Source organism: Lichenostomus cassidix, chromosome 7 (assembly GCF_008360975.1).
Source record: "Lichenostomus cassidix isolate B80296 chromosome 7, HeHo_3.0, whole genome shotgun sequence".
NCBI lineage: Eukaryota > Metazoa > Chordata > Aves > Passeriformes > Meliphagidae > Lichenostomus > Lichenostomus cassidix.
In genome coordinates, this window is record NC_139488.1 from 28,395,333 (window position 1) to 28,411,754 (window position 16,422).

At 43.8% G+C, this 16,422-nt stretch overlaps 1 protein-coding gene and 1 long non-coding RNA gene across 12 annotated transcripts in view; both read left to right on the forward strand.

Annotated features, from left to right (window-relative positions):
* KALRN (kalirin RhoGEF kinase) overlaps positions 1-16,422 on the forward strand; it is a 476,294-nt gene that overhangs the window by 398,967 nt on the left and 60,905 nt on the right. The gene's annotated exons all lie outside the window — the stretch shown is intronic.
* On the forward strand, positions 147-12,172 carry LOC146434851 (uncharacterized). The gene is made up of 2 exons (XR_014853526.1): positions 147-571; positions 10,771-12,172. It is a non-coding gene; the product is annotated as an uncharacterized LOC146434851 (long non-coding RNA).

The following is a 16,422-nucleotide window of genomic DNA, read 5'->3' on the forward strand; positions in this document are numbered from 1 at the left end:
ACGTATCAGAGCTTCAGCAAACTTCCTTCCAGGCAGTTTTTATTTCTCGCTCCTGATCTCGGATGCCTCCTGCCTGGGCGCAGATACCGCAGTTCTGCATTTCTTCCCCCTGAAACTCCTTGTTCCTCCCAGCGAGCGGCGGAGCGCGGTCCGGCCGCAGCCCCCCCGCCCGTGCCGAGCCGTGCCGAGCCGAGCCGTGCCGGGCCAGGCGCGCTCCGCTCCGCCCCGCCGCCCCCCGCTGCAGGCGCCGCCCCCGGAGGTGCGCCGGGCTCGGCGGGGACAGCGGCTGCCGGCTCTGCCGCGGCCGCCAGCGGCTCTGCCGCGCTGCTCGCCTGCCCGCAACTAGCCTTCTTTTACTTTTTTGCTTGAGGGTCCTTATTAATATTAATATTATTATTGTTAGTAGTAGTAGTAGTAGTATTTGATTAGTTGTTTTTCGCAAGCGGGCCGGTGGCTCCTTGCCATGAGCAGCCCGAAAGCAGCATGAAAGCGGGCAGGCGCGGCTATCCCGCCCGCTCCGGTGTAGGATGGCTCCTGGCGAAGTGCTGCTGCTGTTGCCGCTCCTGCAAAGGTCGGTGGGGCCCGCGGCTCGGGAGCTTGGCCCGGGGGGCTGCTGGGGGGCCGGGGGCTCAGAGGTGCCTTCGGCAGGGCAGGGTCCTTCCGCCGGCTGCCCCGGGGACAGCGGTGCCCTCAGCCCCGGGGAGAGCGAGGGACAGTGGGGGACAGCGGTTCTCTCGGCCCCGGGGACGGCGGAGGGAGAGCGGCGGCTGAGCCGGTAACGGGCACCGCGAGCGAGAGGGCTGGAGTTGATACAGTTTTACATTTACAGTTTTACATTTTATCGTTGCTGGTAGGAAACACCCTGGGACTAGCGGGTCAATAGGGCGGGGAGAAATATTTGCTTAAATGATTCTTTCCCCCCCCCCCCCCTTCCTTTCTAGTCTTTCTTGGGCTCGGGTAGGAGCAAAATGCTTTGAGAACATCTGTTTCTCACAGTTCACAAATCTCTGAATGGTGATGGGGGAAGGTCTGGGGAAACTGGCTGAGCTGAAATGCTGAGAGAGATGTGGGAAAGCCAGGGCAGCTGGAGCGCCTTGTAAAAATAAAATCAAAATCTGGCTTTTATGTGGAGCAGCGCAGCTCAGATGCATTGACTGAAGGTTTTCCAGCCTGAAGTCTTTATGCTGCGATGTGGCTCTTGAACTTCTGGATAATGCGAGTTTTTCAAAGATCTGCTTGTGGTATTTCAATGTTTCCTGTTCTCTGACTGGCCAGCCAAAATGTCCTGAACAAAACTTGGCTTTTGTTTGACGTCTTTTTTTTTTTTTTCCTTAATAACTAAAGCTTTCAAATGCATTTTTTTTGTAACTGTGGAACCCAAATAAAGAGCAGATAAAGATGACTTTCAGGACGGGTGGGCCTACCTGTTTCTTGAGGCACACATTTGCGATGCAGGAGCCCTCTTTCCCCAGTTATTGAATTAGTCACACTTATGTGGTGACAGCAGCAAACTAGTTGGTGATGGAGTTTGCCACTTCTTCGTAAGATGGGATTTTTTTTAGCCTGGGGAGAACACACCACTTCATGCCAAGGAAGTGATTCTTGAGGTCAATGCACAACACCCTGCTGTTCTGCAGCCTTTAAGAAGGAACATGTAATCTGGTTGTAGGGGTAGGGCTGCCTGCAGAAACGTTGTGGTACTAAACCACTGTGAAAGCCAAGTCTCTTGGACAGCCTGTGCTTTAATGTGTTGGCCCATGCAGCAGGCTGGAGCAGTATTCAAGCTCTCTGAGAGAGCTCTGGTCTTGAAAATGTTGATTCTAACGGATTAAAATCTCCCTGCTGCCTGTCCTGCCTACAGGCGTCTCTGGAAGGGGGAAGGGGAAACAGCTGGCTCTTTTCTCTCCATTTGAAATGTTAACTGTGTTTGCAATTCTGCTTTACTGGGTTGGTAACAAAAGGTGTTTTGCCATACAGATCGATTTACTTCTTTCTTGTCCTTGGTTGTAAACTTTGGGCAAAAAGTTCTAAAAGGCTATCTGTCATGCTATATTTATTAAAGAAAATCAGAGTTGGTGGAAATACTCTATGAATTTAAGCAGGTGCCAAACCTGATGTTTGACAAGGGATTCAGCTGTCCCAGATTACAGCATCAGTGTGCCCTTGTTGGCAACTTCTGCCATTAAGCTTGGAGATGCTTTAATGTGGCAACCAGACCTTTGAAGCTCTAACTTCATGTATTCTGTGTTGACAGTGATCACCTGGGGGGACACTGTTCATCGCAGGGCTTCCCACTGATCCCAGGCTTGCAGTGCAAAGAGATGACTGTGGTTTGTATTTAAGATGGGTGTGAAGCACCTCAGAGCTGTTCTCAGTGCTGCCCCATAGGTGACCTTACATTTTCCTTTGAAAACTCATCTTTGCTTTTTCCTGGTGCCAGTGCCTGAAGTATCTTGATCTTTTGCAGCAACTGAGCAGGTTTTGTTGTGTGAATAAGAACTGTCCAGTGACAGAAACCAGGAAGATGAGCCTGCAGTCTGTGCTCAAGCACAGGTTTTGTGCTCAAAGAGTTGGTATGAGCAGCATCATTGCTTTTCATGGAGCTTGGAAGTGGATGCTCGATCTCCTAAATAGCAGCAATAATGTAGTGCTGAAAAAACCCCAAACCCAAGGTCCCCTGTGTATCATGAAATATGTACGTTTTGTGTAACTGGGCATTTCTCTGAAGGATTTTGACAGATGACTCAAAACACTTTTGCATTAGTATTCCACTGTCTATTGCAGCAGTAGAGATCTTGATGCTGCTTCTTTGCTTGTTTCTCATGGTGAGTTTCTGATCTTGTGAGCTTTGCCCATGTACAGAGCTGTTGGGATCCATCCAGAGAAAGCAAGTGACACTTAGTACCATTTGCAATTTTGCTCTGACCCCAATAGTTGCCTGCAGGAACTAAATAAGGACTACTTCTCTGTTCTGCAGTATAGAGAGATATGAATCCTAATATAGGAGTGCCTCAGAGCAAAGTCTGTCACTTGCTTTCAGCCATAAAAAGGGCTAGTTAGGAGCAGTACACGTGCATAGCCTTTAGGCCAGTGGCCTCACTATGCCAAGAGTGTGCAAGCCGGGCTTTTTGCTGTGTCTCCTAAATGCACAAGTGCAAAGTGACCTAGTGTAACAAGATGCTTCTTAATGCTGCAAAATTGTCCCTGGTAAGAGGGTTCAAATTCTGATGGTCTTCTGATATGTAGAAAGTCATTGAATTCTCCTTAGAAATCAGCCCAGGATTTGCAATTAAATATACCTTATTTCTTTTAACATGAAGTCTATCTGCTCAGTTATTTGTGTGGTCCAGATTAGAGATTACTTTAAAAGAGTTCTGATGAGGGAAAATAAAGAGATGTGAGGGATTCCTGCTTTGTGAAATGTCTTTTCTAAAGTAAGTGGTCAGCTGCATGCTTTGAATGTGAGAAGATCCAAACTTTGTTGCCTTTAAGCACGGAGCCAAGTCCAGTGTGTGAGTGCCATTCCTCTGCACTACCTCCAGCACAGTGCTCTGAAGCTCATCAGTGAGTGGGAACATGGACATTGACTGGGTGGAGACTAAATTCCAGGTTCTGGTGCCCAGGGAGTTGTAAAGACTAGCCAGTGACCCAGATTTAACCTGGACATTAAATTCTGTGTGCTGCCTTAAACCCAGGGCCTTGTTTAGAGGACATTTTTTTGCAGTAGTTCAGCTCATTCAATTCTAGTTCAAACTGGAGCACGCTTGGGTCTCACTGCCCCAAGGGACACCAGGAGGGTGGAAAGTACAAACAAATTGTGTAGGAAATGTTTTTCTTTGAGCACAAGGAGAGAGTTGTTCCCATCTACTGGACTTAAGAAGCTTGCTATGAATTTACCAGGTGCAGACAGAGAAAAGGGTCTGTGGGTAAAAGTAATCAATTGTTAGAATAACTTAGGAGTTCAGCTGAGAAATATTACGTGACTGCAGAGTGGCTTCAGGTGAGAATAAAGTATACTTTATACTTGAGGGTAGCCAGAAACCAGGAGGATGGATTTAAATGGATGTGCCATATTGGCTTCAATAAAGAACACATCCTCTGCCTCCTTGAGAAGTTGGTCTTCTGAGTAGGCTGCTGGTTGTATCCAAACTTTTAATTTCAGATACAAAGAATCTTAATTTGAATGGCAAATTTTAAATCTCAGTGTGTTAAAGTTGAAAGGTTGAGTGGGTTTCTGTCTGTGCTAAGCTCCTGGTAAAGCTCTTATTTTAAATTTTCTGTCCCTCCAGCTTCTATCTCCTACACTTTTGGTCTTCTTTCTGCATTTTTCTGTTTTACTGTCTTCTTTTTCTTCCTTTCTTCCCTTCCTTTCTTTTCCTCTTCTTGCCTAAATCTTTGCTGTAAGATTAACAGAGGAAACTTGTCTTGACAGAGCGATGATGACTTCTGTGCAGTGAAGGGGGTTCAGCCAGCCAGCTTGTACATCTTTCCTAGCTGGGCAGAAACAGAGCCTTAACTGGAAGTTAGGAAAACCAGCATCATTACAAGGGCTGTCAACAGCACATTAATAAAAGTTATTTCTCCATTAGGTAAAAAGTGAGATCTGATGGTGCTTTTTATAGAAGGTGCTGACACTGTGATAGGGAGCTGCAGAGCTTTGCTGAGGGAACTGGTACCTTTGTGCTGAGTGGTAGCAAGAGAGTGATCTACAGTAATATATTCAAGCCCATAACATTTCCTAATTTGAACATATTTTATTTAGTGCTTCAGGCTGAGCCATGGTTGCACTGTGTAAAGCATAATGGAATGCATGGCCAAAGCAGTTCTGTCAAAATTGAGGCAGAGGAGAAAACAATGGTAAAATTAAGGGTGTCAACCAAAGCTTGCTTAGTTTCCTGGTCCTTCTTGAATGAGAAGTATGAGGAAACTGTTAGGTTCCCCAAATAAACTCCTTGGGTGATGTCCATCTGTTGCTCATTAGTTGTATCTCAGTGAAATCAAGAGGATCAAGTGTTCTGGTCCTCTGTAGGCAGTGTCTCTCCCTCTCATGCCAGAGTTGAGCTCTGCTCTTTGTCCTGGCAAATTCATGAGCAAACGGCTGTGGAGAGGTTTGTGAAAGTTATTTCCTTCCAATGCTATTAAGAGAAAACTGGTAAGCCCATGACAGGAACATCTCTTCCAAGTCCTGTGTTTTCCCACCTCTGCAGGCTGAGTCAGGAGTCAGAGTAGGTCATAGCAGAGAGTTATTGGAAGGGACAAAAGAGTTGGTGAAGAAACGCTGCTCAGTTGAGCAAGCAGAATTAACGTGACAAGGTGAATACTGTTAGCAAAAAACAATTCACTCTTTCTGTTAGTGTGAAACTGTGCTTTCTCACACCTGCTCTACGCCCTCCTGACACATAGTCCTCAGTTAAGCGTGTCCCAAAAGCATGACTGATGGTCCCCATGCCAGCCTTTTGGGGTAAATAGACACACTGCTCTGAACTCTTAGCATTTGTGTGTGTGGCAATGACACGTAGGAGAACTTCAGGACAAGTCCTGGGGCTGATGAGTAACCTCTGAGTATGGGCAGTCAAAGGAGAAGTGTGGCTACTGCTCTGATGCCAGGCTGGGGGAACAGAGAGTTCATTTTAAGATTACTCATTTTTAAGTGTTGTTAAATCTTACCTGTTTGCAGGAGGGTTTTTTGAGGCTGGGAACCTTGTTCATAGATACAGCAGGTCTGGTTTACTGCAAAATAATATCCAAGGTTTGAGCTTTTCAGAAGTGCTAGTTGCTGCACATGACTTTGTGCTCCCTGCTCACACCTGCCACCAGCCACTTTCTGTAAATCCAATGTTTGTCATGTCAGTGCCAGTGCTGGGATGCTTTAGCAACTTTCTCTCAGTTCTCAAGATCCAAGCAATAATAGTGGTATTATTTTCTCTCTTGAATGTTACATGCACTGCTAGATGGCTCTGACTCTCCTGATACAAGTTAGCTCCTCATCCTTTGGCTTCATGTCTCCCTGTTGTGACTAATCTCGCAGTTCTTTTGACATGTGGTTATATACAGGATGCAACAGAAGTGGTACAGAAAATAAACTTTCGATATTAATTCGTATGTAAAAAAGAGATAGCAAGAGATTCCATAAAAATCAGCTTTCAGTGAATACTTGGTGAGGATCCTTATTATTCAGATTGCTATGTTGTTTTCAACTTTTATAAATCCGTCCAGCTTTAAAGAAACATGGGATTTGCTTTTATGCAGGCAAAGCTCCAAAACTTCCTATTCACTCCAAAGAGCACATAAGAACCCACAAGGCTTTATTCATCTTGTCAAAAACCTGAAGACAGGAGACTTTATTCTAAGGAAAAGAGAACAGATAATTGTGAAAAATATAGCTTGGGTAACTCCCTGCTCAGTGCAAAGACGTGGGGTAATTAAACATGCTGTTTTCCTATAAAATAAGTGCCAGATAGATGTATTGTTCAGGAATTCAATGCACGGATGCTGGAATAAAATCTATCCATTTTGAAGTGAAACAAAAAGGGCAATTATTTCACATGACCCCAGAAGGATTTTGTTTGGGTTTTTTTCCAAACTGTTACATTTCAGTATACACCTTGTTAAAACTTGTGTGTGTAGTGGGAAAAGTCATCTATCATTTCAATGTTAAAAACCCCCCAAACTTCCAAAGTTTTCAGTCTAAAAATGGCATTGAGATAATTTTCAAGCACACCAGAATACTTAGATTTCAGTCTAATTCTTGTCTGTTAACAGGCTTTAATATTTTCATATTTGGCAAATGTTGCAATTTCTTTCGAAAAGAGAGGAATTGGTTGGGCAGTTAGTGATTACAGCAGGGATCTACAGGTATTGTGGTTTTCAGTTCAGTAAGGAAATCCAATTTTCTGCCAGTTTAGCCACTGCACATCAGTTGCTATTGCAGAACAGTTCAATTGCTAATATTGCATCACACCACTCTGTGTCATGTAAAGTTACTTTTTAATAGTGTTTTAGAAGCACATATGGCTTTTTTCTTAGAAAAGCCATGTAGATCACAAGTAGGACTTCAGGACATGTAAAGAATTATTAGAAAATAATGAGATTATTGCTAATGAGATAAGCTTGAAATCATCTCCCTTGCCCATTCTTTGCTATTGGAAAACCACAAACCAAAAATTAATGTGTTTGCTCTTAGCTCCTGCTTTTTGATGTGGGTGTTTATGCTGAAACACAAACCAGTCCTTGAATTAAAGGTAGTTACTGCATCCCATTGGGTCTCCTGTTGGGTTTGACCTGGCTCTCACTCCTTCAGCCTCTGCCTTGGACCAGCCCCACAATGCTCTTCCCAGAAGGCTGAGAACTTGGGAATCACACACATCACCTGGGCTCCTTTCATGTAATTAGGACAAAATATGAAAATGTCTCTAGTGAAGTCCTAATGAGATGAAAAATAGAACCTGCAAGCTGAATTACAGCAGGTAATAATGAAACAGCCATGGGGTGTCTTCTCTTTGATGGGGAGAGAACCATTACATACACTTCAGTTCAGGTATTTGTCATTTATTTTTTGATAATGTGGCACACATGTTGCAGAAAGTTCTGACTGGATTTTACTCCCTAACCTCCCAGTACTCTGCAATGGTTGTGGGTGCTCCTTTTCTATACAAGAACTGTGGTTACTTTTGGGAAATGGAAAAAGTGTGTCTCGTGTTTTGTGTGTTGCCACATGAGCAGCTAGTAATTGCTATTCTGTTGCCTTTATTGCACCCCTTGTACTTGGTTGTGCCATGTGGTACAGCCATTGCTAGTCCTGGCACAGCTCAACAGCTTTGAAATCTTGGATCCCCTGCAAAATGATATTCCAGGCTGTGAAGTTCCATAAAGGGCTGAAGCCTGGGAGCCAGACCTGCTGGGAACCCATTAGCAAACATCATCCTGAGGAACCAGTAGGTGGTTTCTGGTGGAGATTATTATCTTTTGTATTGGAAGGTTGTAAATTAAACATGGAAATTCTATGTTGCTATTTATGAGAAAGCACAAGTACAATCTATACGTGAGTTTTGAGCAAAGATCTCTTGTTCACTAGCTCAAGACAACATTGAAGTAAACATTTAGGAAAGTTATGGACTATGGTCCATGATGATGAGGGACTGGATTTAGTGATGTGGAGGTATCTCTACTGTTGTGTTTCCTGAGCGTTTTTCCATGTTCTTTTTTCACATGGAGCAAGCAGCTCAGAGCACAGAAGAATGTGGCACATCCCCAGCTACAGCTAAATACTCTGAGGACACTTTTTAATGTAGTTGAGGCTTGCTGACAATTACAGCTACAGACTGTAGTAACCAAGGACAGGGCCTGTTACGCTCTGTTGTTTTTTTTCTTTTCCCTTCATAAGGCATGTGCAGCTTTGGTGAGCAGAGGTTTCTCACATCCCCAAGACACAGTACAGGTGTAAGCTGTCTGAAAACACATTACAGCTCAGTGGGAGCTTTGAAACTTCCTTGAGGTCATGTAGGAAACCAGTGACCAACTGAGCATCAGATCATCAGCAGTTACAGCTTCCAGATTTATATCAACCAGTTGATTTCAGGTTTTTTGTAAGCCTGCATGTCCTGAGGAGCACATCACACACACCCCCGAGATCACTTTGTTCCAGGGTGCCTGTTACTGTGGCCAGAGCAGCAGTTGCTGCTCCTGTGTGTCCCTGCTCATTGATTCCAGTCCTGAATCCTCTTTGTCCATGCTGAGCCCCCTGATGAGCAAGGCCCCAGCTCTCCTCTGCCACAGGAGCAGGAGCCAAGGCAGGCCATGGGAAGTGTTGCACAACTGGTATAATTTAACCGCATGCTGAATAAATACACTTTTGAGAACTCTTTTGAAGAGATGTTGCCTAATTAATCCTGCAGGGGGTATAATATGTATATTTTTGAAATCCAGTTTTAGCATCGTGCAATTAGCTTTTATGGCCTAGGGATTCTGATTTAAGACATTCTTTAGTTACTAATGGTAATCTGTTTTAATTAGAAATGCAAATGTATTTTAGATCCAAATGTGTCTGAGTGGTACAATGTAAAATGATGATTCACAGTGAATACAATTGAAGTGCCTCAAGTCTGGTATTCTTTGTACCTTCTACAGTTTGAACTCTGAGGATCAACACAATGTTCAAACATCGCTCTCAGCTGAAGCATGTGGAGGCTGAATAGGTTTCTTTAGGAAATGGAATAAATATTAATCAACAGGGATTCTTGCTAGGACGGCAGAAGGAAAATCATAGCTTTAGGCAAGAAGGAGGGACATGCTTTGAATGTTAGCAGTAACTTCAGTTCCATGGTAGCAGAGCACAGCTCCTGCCAGTGCACAGGTGCTGAGCAGAGAGCAGCATTTTAGTTGACTTTGTCTTAGTATCAGAGAAATTACCCAGGCTTGAACATTCCAGGGTGCTCATGGTGGGGCAGTAGCTGCTCAGAGCTGTGTTGGTGTAGTTTGATCTGTCAGTGTGTCTAAGACAAGCCTACAGGAAGGCAAGTTCCAGACGAAGATCCAAAGGCTAATGCTTGCTGAGTATTCACTGCAGTCACTTGTCCTGGAGATACTGAACTATCAGGCAGGTGATGTCTGTGATCAGACATCTTAAAATGCAGTAACAGGTCACCTGTATTCAACAAAGCCTTTCTAGAATCAAAGAGCCTCTGTTACTAGACTAATCCTTGCTGTTGTATGCAAGTAAGTGTTTCTTTTTCCTGATTCCTTTGAAAAATGGGGCCAAAAGGACGCAATCACTCTGCAACAGTGAAGATGGCTTTTGTAATGACAGTTTATTAGACACATTGTTTGGTAGAGCATTTTTACAGCTGTTTGTGATGAGACTCGGTGATGCAGATGGGAACGAAGCAGTTTATGCAGGGCACCTCTCCACATCTCCGCTAAGCTGGAGGTAGATTTTTTTTTTTCCCTAAAGAGGCAGCTGGTAAGCAGCAATGATGTGGATGGCTCTGTGTGGCCGTCCAGAAGTCACAATCAATGAGTTTCTTAGGTCTAGCCTCACTGGGAAGGCTGGTGTCTGGGTCAAGGCACTGGCACAGCTTCAGAGGGCTGAGACCTCGGCAGGGTGCTGCAGAGAGCTCTCCTGTTCCCATGTAGCAGATGCTCTCTGAAACTTCAAGTTCCTGTCCATCTTTCTTGCTGACGCAGATGGAGCATAGTAGTGACTTTGTCACCTGAAATTTGATAAACTTGTTGACTGGCATCACGGGGAAGGTTCCTCACAGAGCTGCTCCCTGCCGAGCTGTCAAACGAGAAACCAAGACGCAGATCGCGTGAGCCTGTTATATGGGACAGCAAGTGATGTTCTGGTTTTGCTACTTAAGCTGAATGAATTAAAGCTTCCCACAAGCCTTACTGATAGTCTTGAGTGTGCAGTTAAAAGTCTCCGAGCTGCTTAGCCATTTCCCTGTGCTGTGTTTCAAAAGCAAAGCATCACAAGCACCAGCAGTTCTTATCTGTGTGTTTTATTTCCAAACCGCTGTTTGCATTGACTTCATTCATTACTTCTTTTAATTCATCCCAACCAGTACCTTTGCTGTAAGCTTGTATTTTCCGCTGGTATTTCTGGAGGATGAGGGCGTGGAGGAAGCTGCTTTGGGCACCAGCCCTGGAGGCTGCAGCTGCAGTGTGTCTGTCGTCAAACACCCCAACCTCGTTGTTCTTGGTGGTTACGTGGTGTCCACTCCTGCCCTGCACCACTTGCAACTTATCCTTCTTCCGTTCTTTTCTTTTCAGGGGCTGTCAGAGCCTGAATAATTTAAGAGTGAACAAATGAGAGACGTTCATGGAGGACTCTGTTCTTACCTAGGCACAATTTGACAAGCATGTAGATTGCCTTGGGTTTCCACTGCACCTACCACAACTTTACTAAGAGAAAAGTCCCCTTTCCTAGACATCTGTGTCATTCTTGCTTAGTAAAGTTATTCAAGATCAGCGCCTTTGGAATTGGTTGGTAAATGGACAAAGACTTTCTCTTTGCCCGGAGCTCCTCACAGCCTCCAAGTACCAAAGAGAACTCCACAGCACTAGAAAGCAAGAGACAGCTGCTGAATGTTGGAAGCTACTGCATTTGGCAAAAGAAGCTGATGCTAAGATGCACACAGTTGTGTTTGTTTGTTCTGCTTGTTTTCTGTGCTTTCTGAGCCCTCTGTGCGCCTGGAAAGTTTAATGACCGATCCCTTCTTTCTCAACATGCAGTTTTTCTTCCTATCCCAAAAAGCTTTGGGTTCTGTTCTTGCTTTTTTTTATTTTTCCAATTCCAATTTTGTCACTGATACTCTTCTGTTGTTTCCGTGGAGAATTGTTTGGGTACATAGCCAGAGTTTCCTTTGAGATAGTGAGATCTAAATATGAAACTCAAATACCATTATCTTCTCTCCTCTCCCCCCATTTCGCAGAGTGGTCCACCTTGTCATAGAGGTTGTTGACTTCAAGTATAAGGCAGAGTTGACCTTAGCAATGATGCCATTTAACTGAGAAATTACTTCTAAATTCTTACAGTAGCTCAATTTGGAAGCTGCTGAATGAAGCTGACCCTTGACACTTCACAAAAGAATAAGGCTTGTGTTTTACTAACAGCTGCTTGGAAACCATGTGTAATAAAGTTTGTTTTTGTGCCCAACATCCAGGATAAAAGATGGCATTTGCCAACTCTGGTACCCTTACGCTCCCAGAAGAGCAGAACTGCTTTGATCAAAGTTAAAAAGTCTGCTTCTATGTGGGTGTCTAAGCATTTCACAGTTCCTTATGCTAAAAGTAACAGTGTACTTGCAAAGGCCAGCAAATGCTGCTCTCGTTCAGCTTCAAACATGACATTTTCCTCCTTGTCATCCCATATAGCTTTTCATAAAGGTTCAGGGTTAAAACTTTTTTTATGGAACAAGCAAAAATCTCGTATCAAAATATATCAAGGGGGATTTTTGCTTTGTGTTTGGGGCTTTGCTATTTTTGCTGCTAGTGACACTTATTCTGGAAACTTCAGGGTTGGAGATTATTTTATTTTTGTCACAGAATGAGGACAGTGTAAATACAAAATGTAAAGTAGAACTGAGAGAAGTGCTTCAACGAGTTGTTTCACTACATTGAAATAAATGTTGATTTGTTCAAAAAAAAAAAAAAGAAGCATGCCCTTTCTGGATCTTGTTAGTCTTGACTTTTTATTTCCTTTCTTTGCTAAAGAAATGCGTGGCTCTTGACTTCAGCAATCTGCTCTCCCAGCTGTGTGGCATTACTGGAAGGCTGCTCCGACGTGTGCTCCCAGCAGATGTGTTGGACTTGCTGTCACTGTGCTCTGGGCTGGTCCAGGACATGTGCTGGGCACAGACTCGAGGCAAGAGAATGGGTGAATGAAATCAAGTGTGCACAGATACTGTGTCTGGCCTTGAACCCCGCTGTGTGGAGTAACTGCTTTATTTCTGAGCTGTTCCACACCCTTCTATTCAGTAAAAGCCTATTCTAAAAGGATGTTGCTTCATACCCTTGAAGGTATGTTACTTCCCTGCCTTGATTCCTGTCTCACAGAATTTTAGGATAGGAGCTGGCTAGGAGTATCTCACCAACAGGTTGGTGGATTCACTCTGAATATTTATTCTCTTATTCTTGTTGTAAATTCACAGTGGCTTATGTAGGGGCTCAGATGGCACTCTGAAGCAGAATGAGTTAGGCTGACACATGGAGACAAAAAGCCTCAAACCTCCAACCAGAGAAGTTGTAGATACCCATCACAGTTGTAAGCTGTTCTGTGGAAACACATTTCAGAGCAAGACAGCCAGAGGGAGGGACTGCAGATGTTTCAGCTGCTCTTCAAGTGCTTGGTGCCACGGGGCTGAGTTGAACACTTTCCTAAGGGTTTCTCTGGAGGCATAAAGACATGTTCTGCCTTCATGTGCAGCAGCTCCTGAGTTAAATGCTCATCTGTAGGAAACGGGACCCTGCCCTATATTCACCTGAGGACTCATCTTGCTCTTTTCCCCTTGCCCTCCCTACACTCACCTCTGATAAAAGCTTAGATCCACATGAAGCAACAGACACAATAGAGAACTTCTGCATTTGTTCCTCTCACTAGGCACTCTTGGACAGTACTGAAGACGTGTTTTATTTCAGCAGGCTCTCTCTCTGTGCCTTCCCGTTGTGCTGTTTCTCTCCCTGGAGACCCAGCTCACTCATTCAGCATGCTCTCAGGATTTCAGTAACTTTTCTTGCAAGGTCTCTGGGGACCACGCGCCTCTGTGCTGTTTCTCCAGGCTTTTGGTTTTATCTCACTCTTTGAAACTTTCCCAGAACTGCAGTGACTTTTCTCTGACCTCCAGGAACTGCAGCTCTTGAGCCCTGACACTCCGACTGGCACAACCAAGACCTGGAGACTACTTTGGGATGTCAGCTTTCCCAGCACATGTTGGATGGAAGCTGCATCTGAGCAACACCAGCTAAAAATAAAAGCTATTCAACTGAAGCTAATGGCAGGTTGCCACAAGTTATTGCTCATTAAAGTGAATTGACAGATGCTTAACTTCAGCTAATCATTCCCTGCTGCGAGATCGGCCTGGTATGAAGCGCACTCAAATGTGGGAAGGGGATTCACAATAACTAAATTTAGCTGAGGGTATAATTTCCTCCGACTCCCTCTGTAGTTAATGGAAAGAGAGAGGCTCCTACGGGGTGTGTCCCACTCTGCATCGCCCTTGGGCAGAGCGTGCACAGCTCCTTGACTGCCGAGAGCAGGAGGTGAAGCTGCTGCCTGCCACAAAAATGAGTGGCTCCAAGTGACAGTGTTTACTCACCCCAGCTGGGCGAGTGCTTGTTTTCCTCACATTAGGTTTCAACCTGGAAGTAATGATCAGAAAGCTGAATATTGAAGCCAACAGATTGGTGACTGTTTCCCAAAGGCAAAACCCATATGGAAAATCCCTCTGGAGCATCCCTTGCTTTGCAGTGTGGTTTAAGGGAATTCTGCAGATCAGTCTGTGTCTCAAAGCAGCTCTTCTTTCATATTTCCAAGAAATGCCATCTATTCAATAGCAAAACAGTGTGTTCTGAATGTTTTGTGATTAATTTAGATTCTAGTCCTTTTTTTCCCTTGTTCCTTTTGGAAGTTAGTCATGTTTGCATGTTTGGCAGTGAAACAAAAAATCAGATTTTTGAGGTTTTACATTACAGTGATCAGAAAGCTTGTCCAATGTGTCTGCTGCTTTCCCTATTGGACTAGAAACTTTTTTATAAAATATTTAACTCCATACCATTATTCTTGAGTTTGGACAGAAGTGATTTCACCCATGTAAATGGAGTTGTGAGAATCCTGCCAGATTGATTTGTACCTTTTGATGCTACTTCCAGTTTGAAGCTTCAAATTATACTCCCAAGACACAAACAGAAAATTCAGTTGAACCTTTGCAATTTGCTCATTTCCAGGAGGTTAAGAAGTTAGGGAGAGCATTTGAATCTCGGAACAAAATTTGCATTTAGATTTCAGTGGCGTGGTTTGAACTTGCCTTTACCCTCTGGTGTGAAACTCTCTCCTCCACAGTCCCATCTCATTTTTAGCTCGAGCTGGAGCACGGGGCAGGTCTGTGGCTGGACACGTGTGGAGCTGCTGAGCAGAGCTGGGAGCGGATGGGGAGCCATGGAAGTCTCCAGGGCACATTTTGTAATTCCATTGCGAAAGTTTAATGTATTTCTAATCTAAAGGGCTTTTCAAGCCAGTTGTCCTCTGTCTTTGTCCGACATGGGCACTGAAAGTATCCTTGTGTTCACTTGCGTTCTTCACTAGATCCTTTTTCAGAAGCAGTTGTCTAAGGAGTTGTATCTGTTGGCATTAGAAGTTGTAAGATAGATTATGTACATTGTTGAAACCTAGTATTTTCGCTAGAGGAAAAGCTGTAAAGTGACTTTGTATTATCCAAATGTTGTTGCCTCCCAAACTTTTGCAAATCCATGCCAGGTTTTACAGGCAGAATCGCTTCTAACACTAAAACCGGGATCGGTACTGTCATCTGCCTAAGCCACAAAGTTTTGTAACTCTGACTCGTGCCAATAAAAATGTTTCACTGAGCATGTTTTGGACATTTAATACAAAAGCACAGAAGAGACCAAAGGAGCGGTGTTCATACCTCATTCTGCCATCTTTGCATCCATCAGGTCAAGCTTAAGTCCTGAATCCCTCGAGCAGATCCAAGGGGGCTGTCAAAGCAACATTTCCCGGGGGAGAGAATAAAGCTTCAGGAGGCTGAGAACTGTGAACTGCAACCTACAGCCTGTATGATCACAGAGGTGCTCTTGGAAAGGGCAGGAGAGGGTGCATTTTGATGGTTTAGATGATTCTTGTTTGTTTAGCTTAAAATACTGACATAGAGGCTTTGTGCATAGGATGGGTCTACCTGATTTCTCCTTTCCAAGATTTTTTTGGTTTGGAGACTCCCGTTCTTTAGGAAATTTACTCAAATAAAGACTGAGTTAGTCTTTTACCCACTTCTGATTAAATTCTGTCTTTGTCACAAGTGTTACTTTACAGGAATCACTAAATGTGGAAAATGGACTCTGCACAGCAGAGCTTATTTATGCACTCATCAGTCAGATTGTCATTATTGGCTTTCATTCACAAGTGGAATTATCTCTGTAAAAAAAAAATTGTTGATTTAAATGCACATGCTAGTAGGACTTCAGAGTTCCCATTGTGGCTCATTTTCTTTGACTTCTGTGGAAAAATCCTTTTCTCTCAGGCTGTTTTACTGGGCTGTAAATGGAGCCATAGATAAATCAGAAGAGTATTCATCTCACTTAAAGCAAGACTGTGCCCTGCTCCAGTCTCCTGTTTTTCTAGCTATATTCTCTATTATCTTCTGGTTATGGACACATATTTCTTTTCTATGATATATGATCTGTCATTATTGTGCATCAAATAGAGAAGCCTGATGATTTTTACTGAGTTGCTCTGAGAAGCCTTTCCCTTTCCATTTTAGAGATCTGAGGTCCTGCAAAGGAGTCTGGTGCTCCCTGAGCCTTATCAGACAAACCTCCCCTCCCAATGTGTGCTCTGGGGAACAGGGAGGTAAAAATAAAATGCCTTGTATTTATATCACAACAGAAATTCCTACTGACTCAAATGAGAATATTACTGTGCTTCTAAAACCAGATCTTTGAGATTTTCATTTTTCTTTTCACCCAAGGTTGCAGAAACTGGAAACTTCTATTTTTCAAGTACAAGAGCTGTGCTTTTACAGATGTCTGTTCATCTGACCAACAACAACAAACATTTCATGGCTGCACTGGTGCAAAAGCTCTGAATGTTAAAGCCCTTTGGTCTGGCTGAGTATCTCTCACAGTCCTCTTGCCAGACATTTCTTGGAGGTTTGCTTAGGAGTGTTTTGGAAACCATCATTTCTTCTGTCTGAA